Source organism: Mizuhopecten yessoensis, unplaced genomic scaffold (genome assembly GCF_002113885.1).
Source record: "Mizuhopecten yessoensis strain PY_sf001 unplaced genomic scaffold, ASM211388v2 scaffold1407, whole genome shotgun sequence".
NCBI classification, from domain to species: Eukaryota; Metazoa; Mollusca; class Bivalvia; order Pectinida; family Pectinidae; genus Mizuhopecten; species Mizuhopecten yessoensis.
In genome coordinates, this window is record NW_018404031.1 from 47,561 (window position 1) to 59,069 (window position 11,509).

Genomic DNA, 11,509 nt, shown 5'->3' on the forward strand with positions numbered 1-11,509 from the left:
TTGATACAGCTGAAGATATGCCATTTGATGACACAGGGCAGCAGGAGTTACCTCCCCTTTGGCATCTTTAAGTAATTACAGAGCAAGATATTCGAGATCAAGTCAAAATGAATTTTAGGAAAAAACCGGCTGGCCATGACGGTGTAGCCCCTCAATTAATCAAATATATACTTTCTTCTGTTGAAAATCCTCTAAATTCTTTTCAATAAAACCCTCTTTAGTGGTAGAATCCCTTATCCTTGGAAACTGACGAAACTATAGACCTACAACTATTACTTCAGTTCTATCTAAAATTATGGAGGAAAAATGGTATTTAGATCAATTTTTTCTACCAAAGATAATTTTATTAGTTAACATCAATCAGGATTCTAACAAGGTGACTCTACAGTCAAATAATCTCTATCGATATATATGTATATGATACTACAAGTAAACATCTAGATAAAGCTAAGGATATTAGATTTGTATTCCCTGACATAAGGAAAGCTTTTGATAGAGTGTATTGTATCAGCTTAGAAAAATATGTGGTATCTCTTGTTGTGTCCAGGAAGACGTCCGAGAGAATCCGATGGTTCGACCACGTGTATGTTCACTGTTTACCATGTATAACCTAATACATGCACTCGTGTCTTTGTTGATTCTCACAGTCAAATAAAAACGTATTTATCTTAATGTTTAAGTGGTAAAGAAAACCGGAAGTGGTGCGCAGAAATTTGTACAATGTATATACAAAATGTATATTTTTAACATATCAAGTAATTGCAAGATCACTGTTCTTAAATTCTTTTAACTATTTGCAACTAATTGTCCTCTGGCATGGCACTTTTGCACTATGAAAAACACAAAATTAGAGACATTTCATTGAAAATGAACATCCCAGTACATGTTATTTTATACTATAAAATTGTTCTTTCCTCCATGTCAAACGTTAAAAATGTATGACTTTAGAAGGGTTTTTTAAGATTTTAGATGATCTTTATCCACAACATGTTTCTGACCCCGTGAAAATAAATAATTTCTGACGTAAAAACACAGACGGTATTCCAAATGTCAGATCCAACAGTGAAGGTAAGAATTTTTTGGTTTTTAGGCCGCCCGAGTGTGGAACAACTCACCGAATGAAGGCTGAAGACAGGCTGAATCTTTCCCTGTCTTCCAGAGGCTGTTGCACACCTGGGATTGTTCATGGTGTAACTATAATTTATGTCCGTTATTTACCTGTGTGGTTATATCGCCTCCTCATTTCATTCTTATGTATGTAAAGCGTGCTTACTTTTGCAATTTTATGTTGTAGTTGGTTTTTTTAAATTTTCTTTGAAGTGTGTTTTCATTACGTTATACTTCTCCTTATGATATCATATTGTATAATTGATCTCATCAATGTTCTGTCTTTGGTTTCGACTTCGCTATGTTAGCATGTTTTCTGTCAAATTTTATTCTTCGCCAAATTGGCATATCCGACTCAGGTGTCTTATGATAACATTTGTATTCCGCACAAGATTTATGGTTGCATGACCTTCAGCGCTTAGTGCTTTTAATTTGCTATCTATGATGCATGCTGCAATATATATTTTGTTGTGTGTTTTATTTAATGCCATTGTTATCTTGGAAAGTAAGTTAAAGAAAGACAATAATACGCGGCTGCAGGTGAGCTAGGCCATGTACACTCTTCGAAAACAAATGAAAATGAAAATTTTCACAATTACAAGTAGAACAATTTAATCCTTTTTATTTTGACACACGTTTATGTGTTCTTTCATGTCGAACGTTTAAAAAAGTATGACTTTGGAAGTTTTTTTAATGGTCTTTATCCACATACTCATATGCATGTGAACTCTTGTTAAATATAAATAACATAACAGTCTAACCATAATATTTGAAATAGTTTCAATTTACTTCAGCAGTGTAAAAATTCATAGATACAGAGTACTAGTAGATAGTGAAACACTATGTTATCGTATCACCATATTGCTTATGCAAATGTTTCGAGTTGTTCAATGTTCCTGACATGAAATTCACTAGTCCTGTGTATTCGGTAAGTAAAATCGAACACCCGCTTTATATAAATTTGTACAGTATTAATACATACAATTCATTGAAGAATGAATGTTGTCCTGCATTATTTTAATTGTTGTATATGATAATTGCACAGATACGTTTGGTGGTTATTGCTGGACTTTGGGAAACTTTCGCCTACACCAACTCGTTTTTCAAAAAGACAGTGCGTGATTCATGTAAAAAGGTGAGTTTATGTATAACTCTGAGGTTGTGTATACAAACAACCATCTGATATCACTACTACACATTGGAATACCTTAATAACTTACCCTAGATTTGTCATCTCATAACCTTACCGAAGGACAAGGTAAGTTTCCATAATGACAAACTCACTACATGTCGGTAGTATTAATTTATGTGTTTACTTTTATTATTATAACTTACGAGTATAAGACATATATTTCTCTGTTATGAGTTGTATGAAATAAAATGGTTTTGTCATATTTGATATTTAATATGTTTCCTTATTCTCAACTTGAGTACGGACATTTGATGAATACTTTAATGCCATTTACTGAATTGTTACAGATTTGAGATAATTTTGTCTATTATCTACAAACAAGGATTGTATGTAATCTTTCATACTTCACACTAGATATTTGACCTGTAATGTATTTTCTTATAGGATGCCGTGCAACATAATGCTCTGTCGTCCCATACTTGGACTGTCCTGTACATGACTACCGGCATAGGCTGTGTGTACTACGCATTTCAGGAGCAGCAGCTCTGGAATGTGTGAGTTTGTTTTATGCCCTCTCGGCCTCTGTTTGCAGAAAGACGTAAAAGTACTGGTTCCTCTCTGGGTTTGAATAAGATTTTGTCGCAGCCGTAATTTTTTAATTAATAGCGATAAGGTTGTATAATTTCATTGAAATCTTCATAAGCAACAACAGAAGGCACTGTCATTGTAGCCATTACCTTGAAGTCAAATAAATGTATTTTTTTTATATATATATTTATCATATAGTATTTGCTCCTGTGGAAGTTCAACTATCAGGTTGGTGAAGTTTTAAAACAATGTCACCCTGGCAAAACGCTAGCCGTTCCCTACTGATATGACTAGGGAAAATTTCACTTTAGCTCAATCGGTAGAGTGTAAGACGAGCAAACAAGAGGTCCCAGGTTCGATTCCTGACAGAGGCATTGACCTATGTTACATTGGCGCCCACTTAGGGTACAGGAAATATTGATAAAAATACTCAGCGATATTTTCACAAAAATCGCTGTGACCCATTAAATTTCATTCCTGGAAGGGAAAGTAAGTCACCCTGGAAAAATACTAGCCGCTTCCTACCGATTCGGCTCGGGAGAAGTTCTCTTAAGCTCAATTGGAAGAGCATAAGACCATTACATGGAAAATCATACGAAAAGACAATTGTCAGAAATGTGAATCAAAACTTCACCAAATGAGTGATAGGTAATGATATTTATCCAGTCGTTTTATTTAAGTTCACTTTTAAGTTACAATTGCGAGATAAGTACTAGGTGAGCTATCATTTGTCCTCGCTGATTTTTGTTTTGGTACCTCACACAGGTATACGGCGTTAAACCGAAGCGCTCATATCTAAATAAAAGAGGTGATGATTGTCCCATTTGTCAAGATGCCTACAAAGACCCTGTAATGCTTGACTGTAAGGTAAGGCCATTATACAATGTTACCTGTCTCAATCGGAAGCTACATACTCCAGACGTGTGGAACCTTCAGTGGTTAAGCTCATACAATGTACTTGGGATAGTGCCCATCTCCAAAGTTTATTCCGTCTTTGCGTATTGCAGAGCTATCTTCTCTTGTGAGCAGGGATTGGGTGTGACGGGCTTTTTTTTTTCGTGAGTAGCATCAATTTTTGAGAAAATGACTTCATTTTCTCACACAAACCAATGTCGTAACAATCAATACCTCCTCACAAGAGCAGATACCTCTGCAATACGCAAAGACGGAATAGGTGCATTTCATATTTTGACAGGGTCTTCTTTAGTCTAGTACACAGTTTGCTCCCCTTTACACCGAACTTGGCCACCTAGGCGTAGATTATTATGGTGTATCCATGGTTATTTCATCAGGGATATATATAAAGCTATAAAGCTCATTTCCTTGTGTGTAAGATAGAGCTGTCCAGCGTAGGAAAGAGGGGCAAGAACTTTCTATCTTATACCCAGTTTTACGTGACGTGACGTCACGAATTTGGAAAAGTCCGATGGCGCGATGAGGAAAAAAAGGGGCAATGTATTGACCGAACAAATTAGAACAATTATTTTTTCGGTGCTAACTGCAAATATGGGGTATGCTAAATATCGGTGACAGATTCGTTTTCGTCAAAAAAGCACAGGGGGGAAGTTGATATTTTAGCCAGTCCAAACACGTTTTTGTGGTTTCTGAGCCTATTCTTGTAGTAAGAATGAGAGGAAAGTACTCTTTCATGACCTGGCCCCGGGATCATGAAACAGTTTAAGACTTAAGTTTTTGCTTAGCCAATCACGTATGGCGTCACTCTTCATGACGTTATTTGTGATTGGCTAAGTCCAAACTGAAGTCAAATTTAGACTTAAGATCGTTTCATGATCCTGGGGCCAGGGATGTAGGATACAGAAATTCTACCCTCGGGATTTTCAAATTTGACCTCACTCCTAGCAAAGACCCTGGTTTTACCAAATTTGTTTAACGTTGTCTTCTGTGGTTCATTGTAAAGGTGTTGTTTTAAACAGGTGATAACGATGACAGGTTGGTCACAAGTCATCATCTTGAAGATTATAATTCAATTCCTATCTGGTGTTTTTTTTTTATCTATATGCTTATCTAACGACAAATTGAACTAATAACTTTGCAATACTCCATTTTGGTTTAAGAACAATATTGGTTTTTGTTAAGATATTGTATTAAATTTAACATTTTTTATGAAGTTAGGATCTTCCTAATATATTTCTAAAACAAATCAAGGTCTGTGTATAAAAATGCTGATTTCTTGACTATATTTTAACATTTTATAGCATATTTTCTGCGACAATTGTGTGTCAGTTTGGTTTAAACGGAAACAGGATTGTCCGATGTGTAGAGCAAAGATATATACGGGTTGCTCCAGGTGGGAGGATGAAATTACCAGTGAATATGTACAGTTGTACTGAAGTGGGAAGGACGGCTCAACTAGTGTCCATGTACAATGGTACTGAAGTAGGAAGGATGCCTCAACCAGTATCCATATACAATGGTACTTAAGTGGGAAGGACGCCTCAACCAGTGTCCATATACAATGGTACTGAAGTAGGAAGGATTCCTCAACCAGTATCCATATACAATGGTACTTAAGTGGGAAGGACGGCTCAACTAGTGTCCATATACAATGGTACTGAGGTAGGAAGGATGCCTCAACCAGTATCCATATACAATGGTACAAAAGTGGGAAGGACGCCTCAACCAGTGTCCATGTAAAGTGGTACTGAAATGGGAAGTACGCCTCAACCAAAATCAAACAAAATCCAAACCCTAATTAAATTGTTCGTAATTGTAATTTTAGCTTAGATATTGTTTTTTCAACTCATAAGAAAACATAACATTTATCAATTTAACGCATAACCGACATCTTGTAAACAACAATACGAAATAGGTGTCAAATAGCCATACACTTCATCCAAATATTCACATGAAATAACTGGATGGGAGAAAAACAAGAGCTTATTAATTCTGCTTCATTTCTTTTGCAATTCACACCAATGACTTTTTGCAGATGTCACGAAGTTACCGATCTTTCATGAAGTCTGTGTATCCTGTGTTTGTATATGTTGATAACCAGGACACCATCTGCAATCCTCCTTATTCTTCCGCCTCTAAGGCATTTCCAGATATTCTGCATGAAAATACACAAAAACCGTTTGCCATGTCCTTGTTGGTCAGTACTTCCTGAAAAAGTTTTTCTCTGTGGATCAACACCTGCAAGCAGAGCATCATATATCTCCCCTTCCCTCAATAGTACTAGTGGTGATCCTGCAACTGTCGTCTGTTTATTAGTCGGTTATATTTGTCGTTACAGAAAGCAGAAAGTGCGTTCCGTTGAAACACATCTCGGTATGCTGTTTTTAGAGAAGCTCATCTTTTAACAAAATGTACATGTTCCAGGTTGATATTGTTTTTATTGATGGACATTAAGGTCAATCACATTTATTACTGTTAATAAACTTATTAAAGCAATAATCGTATATATATTAGCACTTTTCATATCAAATGTGAAATACTAATTTTAGTGGGGGGGTTTCAAAATATAATACCAAATAAAATTTTAAACATAGGCCAAGAAAAAACATGTTTGTAAACAATTGAAAGATATCACACTTTTGACCCATCGGAATAGTCACTGCATTGTGCACGAACTGTAGACTGCAGATACCTATTCAGGTAATTGAAGTAAGAGTTAAATTAGGACTTTCGATATACCCTTGATATTGTGTTTTTGACTCGCTAACATGAGAGTTTTGACCATTAAGTTCAAAAGTATATGTGTTTTGACCCTTCAGAGAAAAGGTATTTTGACTTTTAAAATTGTTAAATGACAATAATCAACTGAAAGTCCAGTAAGTAATGAGTTCGCATTACACAACACCTTAAGCCAAGTAAAGAATTGATATTTAAAACTTTGTCATTTTGCATGAACAAATATCTCTTACCACAGCAATAACACCATGTAATAATATGCTGTAGAAATAAAATGGTTTCTAACATTGCTGCTGATCCATGGTGTCTAGGTAATATCACAATGGCAGCACTAGGCATGCCATGCGTTCTGATAGATACATTTTTCAAGCTCAAAGTGTTTCTCAATTTGAGACAGCTGTAGTAAATAAGAATATTTGATTTTTAAATTTTAAAAAGTGTCATGTGACGCACTTCTGTTAATGCCCTGAAAATAATGAGGTTGAATTACACAACACATCTTAAGCCAAGTAAAGAATTGATATTTAAAACTTTGTCATTTTGCATGAACAAATATCTCTTACCACAGCAATAACTCCATGTAATATTATGTTGTAGAAATAAAATGGTTTCTAACACTGCTGCTGATCCAGTTGTCTAGGTAATATCAGAATGGCAGCACTAAACATGCCATGCATTCTAATAGATATTTTGTTCAAGCTCAAAGTGTTTCTCAATTTGAGACAGCTGTAGTAGATAAGCATATTTGATTTTGAAATTTTAAAAAGTGTCATTTGACATACTTAGTTATGACTGAAATTTATATTTATGGTACTTTGTCTTGTCTTGGTAGAGATATTTTAGAGATATATGTGTAAGTACAATCAAGCTTTATTAATCCAGCCAAACTTTATGGAATATCTTTGCAGCTGTTATTTTTATGGTTCTGCACCATGGGAGCGCTTCTCTTTTCGGTCAATCAGTCAGTCAGTCTGTACATCTTCGTTAGGTTTTAGGTTTTATAACTTCATATAAGGATACTTCACCAAAACATCAAAAGTAGGTCACTGTGACATATATTTAGTTACAGTTAAACATTAAACTGTGCTTATATTGCATGTATAATCTGTATGAATGACGTAATTTTGCAGACAAATATTATAGTGTGCGTTAGTGCGCTAAGATATGTTTTCCTGCATTTTTTAAAAACTTTTACTAGTAAGAAATAGTATCTGGGTTATCTACTTGGAACACATGTGGGTGAAGAAAGCTGAATTATCTACTGGTAGTGAAGTTGGCGTGATTATCTTCTAAAAATTAAAGTGGCTTGGTCATCTTTTGGGGATGAAGGTGCCTGAATTGTCTACGTAAAATTAAGTTGGCCGGATTGCCTTCTGAAAATGCTTCAATTATATAATAGGATTAAAGGTGGCTGAATTATGGAAGCTTCATTGCACATATAAGAGGTTGATGAGGATCATTTTTTTTTGTTATTTTCTGTTTTGACTTTTAATAAATATTTCACTTTGATTTATAATACCGCAGAACATTATATTTATGCTGAGTTTTGATAATTATCTGATGTTGCTGAGCTGATAAGAGGAAAATAAAATGACCAGTAAACATGAATGAGTTGTTGATTTTCCATCATAAATCTCTCAGGATCACCCAATATGCCATGATGCGGTATTTCCAACTACCTTTACATAAGAGGCACAGATGACCTGTATGGGTGGCGGTTCGGGCCAAATACGATAAACAGTAACGCGTTAAAAAGTAACGCGTTAAAACTTACTTTCATTTGACTCGTTAAAAGTCACTTTTTTAACACGTTACTGTATATCGTTTTTGGCCCGAACCGCTACCCATAGACCTGTATCTCTGAGCATTATGGCGAAATATTATAATTTTAGTAGTGTTGTAAATATCTTCCCATTTGGGCCCCGTCTCTCAGGCCCAATGATGCTTTAAAGCAAATCTGGTTGAGATCTGCATTCATTTTATATGGTAATTAACAGGGTAAATGTCTTGATCGTTTCCATGTCATGACCTGGGAATAAGTTCCCAAGGGCATGGCTATATCCTGGGGGTAATCCTGAAAGCATGCTTGTGTTCTTCGTGTTCATGTGTTAATGGTTTTATCGTGGAAATATCTATACTGCCGGTCTACATAAATTTGTATCCAAGTATCATTGCTCAGCTCTAGACCTTATGATTCTTCATATGAAATTGTTTAATCTCAGAATGAAACATTAACAACTAGGCCGGGACAAAGTGGAACCTGAAGTTTACGAAAGACCTGTTAAGTGCTTCTTGAACTGTTCAAATCCTATGTGGCTGCCGTTGTCCGCAATTCTTGTTATCGCTATTTTTCAAGAAGTACTGATTGGATCTTTTTCAAAGTTCATGTGTATCAGTATATGTGATGCTATTGTTGACGAGTGGTTGAATCTTTTACAATTTATTACTAGGCCGAGTTTCCCTTACACCAGTCAGGGCCAGAGGAAACTCGGGCTTGTGTATTACACGCAGGTATAAAACATGAACCAGAGACGTGTAATACATTATGTAGTATACGTCTCTGCATGAACACAACAGTTATAACAAATTTAATTAATATATCATTTTTCGGGTATGCGTATTCAAAATAGGGCATGTAAATATGCATGGTAGTGTAATACCTGTACTCCAAGATATATGTATATATTATATTCTAATTTTAAAGGTCATTTGGATGCGACTCCGGAGTGAGGCAAGGTTAATTTGTATCCCGAGTCCGCTGCTGTTCCCGCTGCTATGTCGAACTTGATTATTTACCGTACGGGAAATTACATTGCCGAAGTGTTCCGAAACATTTAAGGTTTTAGAAACAACTGACAACGCCCGGACATTGTCATCGGCCTGTGTTCATGTAATTACCAACTAAAACTTTAATTTGAGTGATATCTCTTGCTGGTGGTAACCAGATTGATATTATTCTTTTAGATTTTTCTAAAGCGTTCGATAAGGTCCCCCGCCAAAGGTTAAATCATAAATTAAATTATTATGGTATAAGAAACCAGAATTTAAACTGGATAACTGATTTTTTAGCTAATAGATAACAGCAAGTTCTTTTAAATGGTTTGAAATCTTCTAAATTAGCGGTTGACTCAGGAGTCCCTCAGGGAACAGTTTTAGGCTCAACCTTATTTTTACCTTTTATAAATGACCTACCAGACCATATTAACTGTAAAGTTAGGCTTTTTGCAGACGATTGTCTACTGTATAGAGATATTAATAACCAATCGGATCGAACATCACTCAAAAATGATTTATCTAACCTTGAACAATGGGAAAAGGATTGGCAAATGAATTTCAATCCGCAAAAATGTGATGTCATCCATGTATCTAAAAACAATTAACCAATTTCTACCATATTTTAGAGTCTGTAAAAGAAAATAAATATCTATGGGTAACTGCATATAAAAGTAGTAATGATCTTGATTGGGGACCACACATTAATAACATTACATGCAAAGCAAATCAAACTCTTGGCTTCTTGCGTAGAAATTAAAAAAAAAATGCACACGTAAGGTTAAAAACATTACGTACACATCACTAGTGCGTCCAGTCGTGGAATACTCCTCACCTGTTTGGGATCCATACAAAAAAACATCAAATCACTCAGGTTGAGCAGATTCAGCGGAAGGCAACTAGATATGTGTATAATTATTATACAGATCGTACCACTGGTGCAGTTACTAATATGATAAAATCCTTAAAATGGGACAGTTTATAAAACAGAAGAACTAAAGCCAGACTTGTTACACGTTATAAATTTAATTGGGGGTTGGTCGAAGTGCCTAAAGACACTCTAGTCAAATCAGACAGTCGCACTAGAGGTTAACATAAATTTAAACAAATTTCTACTTCTAAAGAGATTTATAAAAATTCTTTCTATCCCAAAACAATAACAGACTGGAATACCTTACCAGAATCTACATGTGTGCATGACTTCTTCCCTTGAATCCTTCAAAAGTGGCATCTCCACTTTATCATTTGAAGGGGTCAAATCACAATACTAAACCATAAGGCCACTGCACAATTTGTATATATATGTTAAAATGTTGTTAATCTTCAATCGGTTTTTTTAATTATTATTAATGTTATTCACTCCTATTATATACAAATGTATAAAATGTTAAAGTCCTTTCCAAATTGTACTAGAGTTGACATAGCGCTCAGTTCCGGGACGTTCTACACTCCTATCACAGGAGTCTACTCCCGCACTTCAACTACTTGGGCAGACCACGGAATTAGATTAGATATCTAAGTCCGTGGGCGGACCAAGTCCAGACCCAAGAAGGAAGAAGATTTTTTTTGTATCGGAGTAACTCAAGTTGAATGCCTTATGGCGTTAGTTGACTAAATAGCCCATTTAACAAGAAAATGCAGCTAAGCTGCTGGACACCAAACCTGTTTATGAAAATGACTTACTGACAGCTGTCCATCAACCACGAGGGAACGGATCCTGCATACTTGAATCTATTGAATCATAAACACATCAATTGTAAATGACATTAATTGTGTTGTTCAGAATATTCCATTCACGCTCAATATCTAGTTTTAACCTCACGTTTAGGCCAAATGTCAATGATTTGGTAATAACGTCATCTTCTGAGAGAGAGAAGCTGGGACATAAGACGATTTATACATGTATAAAAGATCCTTCACACCTTTTGTCAAAACTGCAGCAGTTTTTGCATATGTTTCTTTTGACAAAGTCCCTATTTGACTATTTTGGATAAAATATCAACCATTTTCTAGGTTAAAGGGTCAATCGTAGCCCCCCGCCCCTTTGGATAATAGTTATTACTTCTCGAGACAGCAACGAAGACATATTTTGCCACAACGCTGGGTTTTTTGGTTGTTATCACATATTCGTTTTATACAAGTGAAATATGTTAAATAATTCTCCAAATACGGAAGTTAATTTTCCCTTTTGTTGTTATTTTATGAAAAGCATTGAATATCTATATATATCCATATATACAACATTTGATGTAGCGCCCA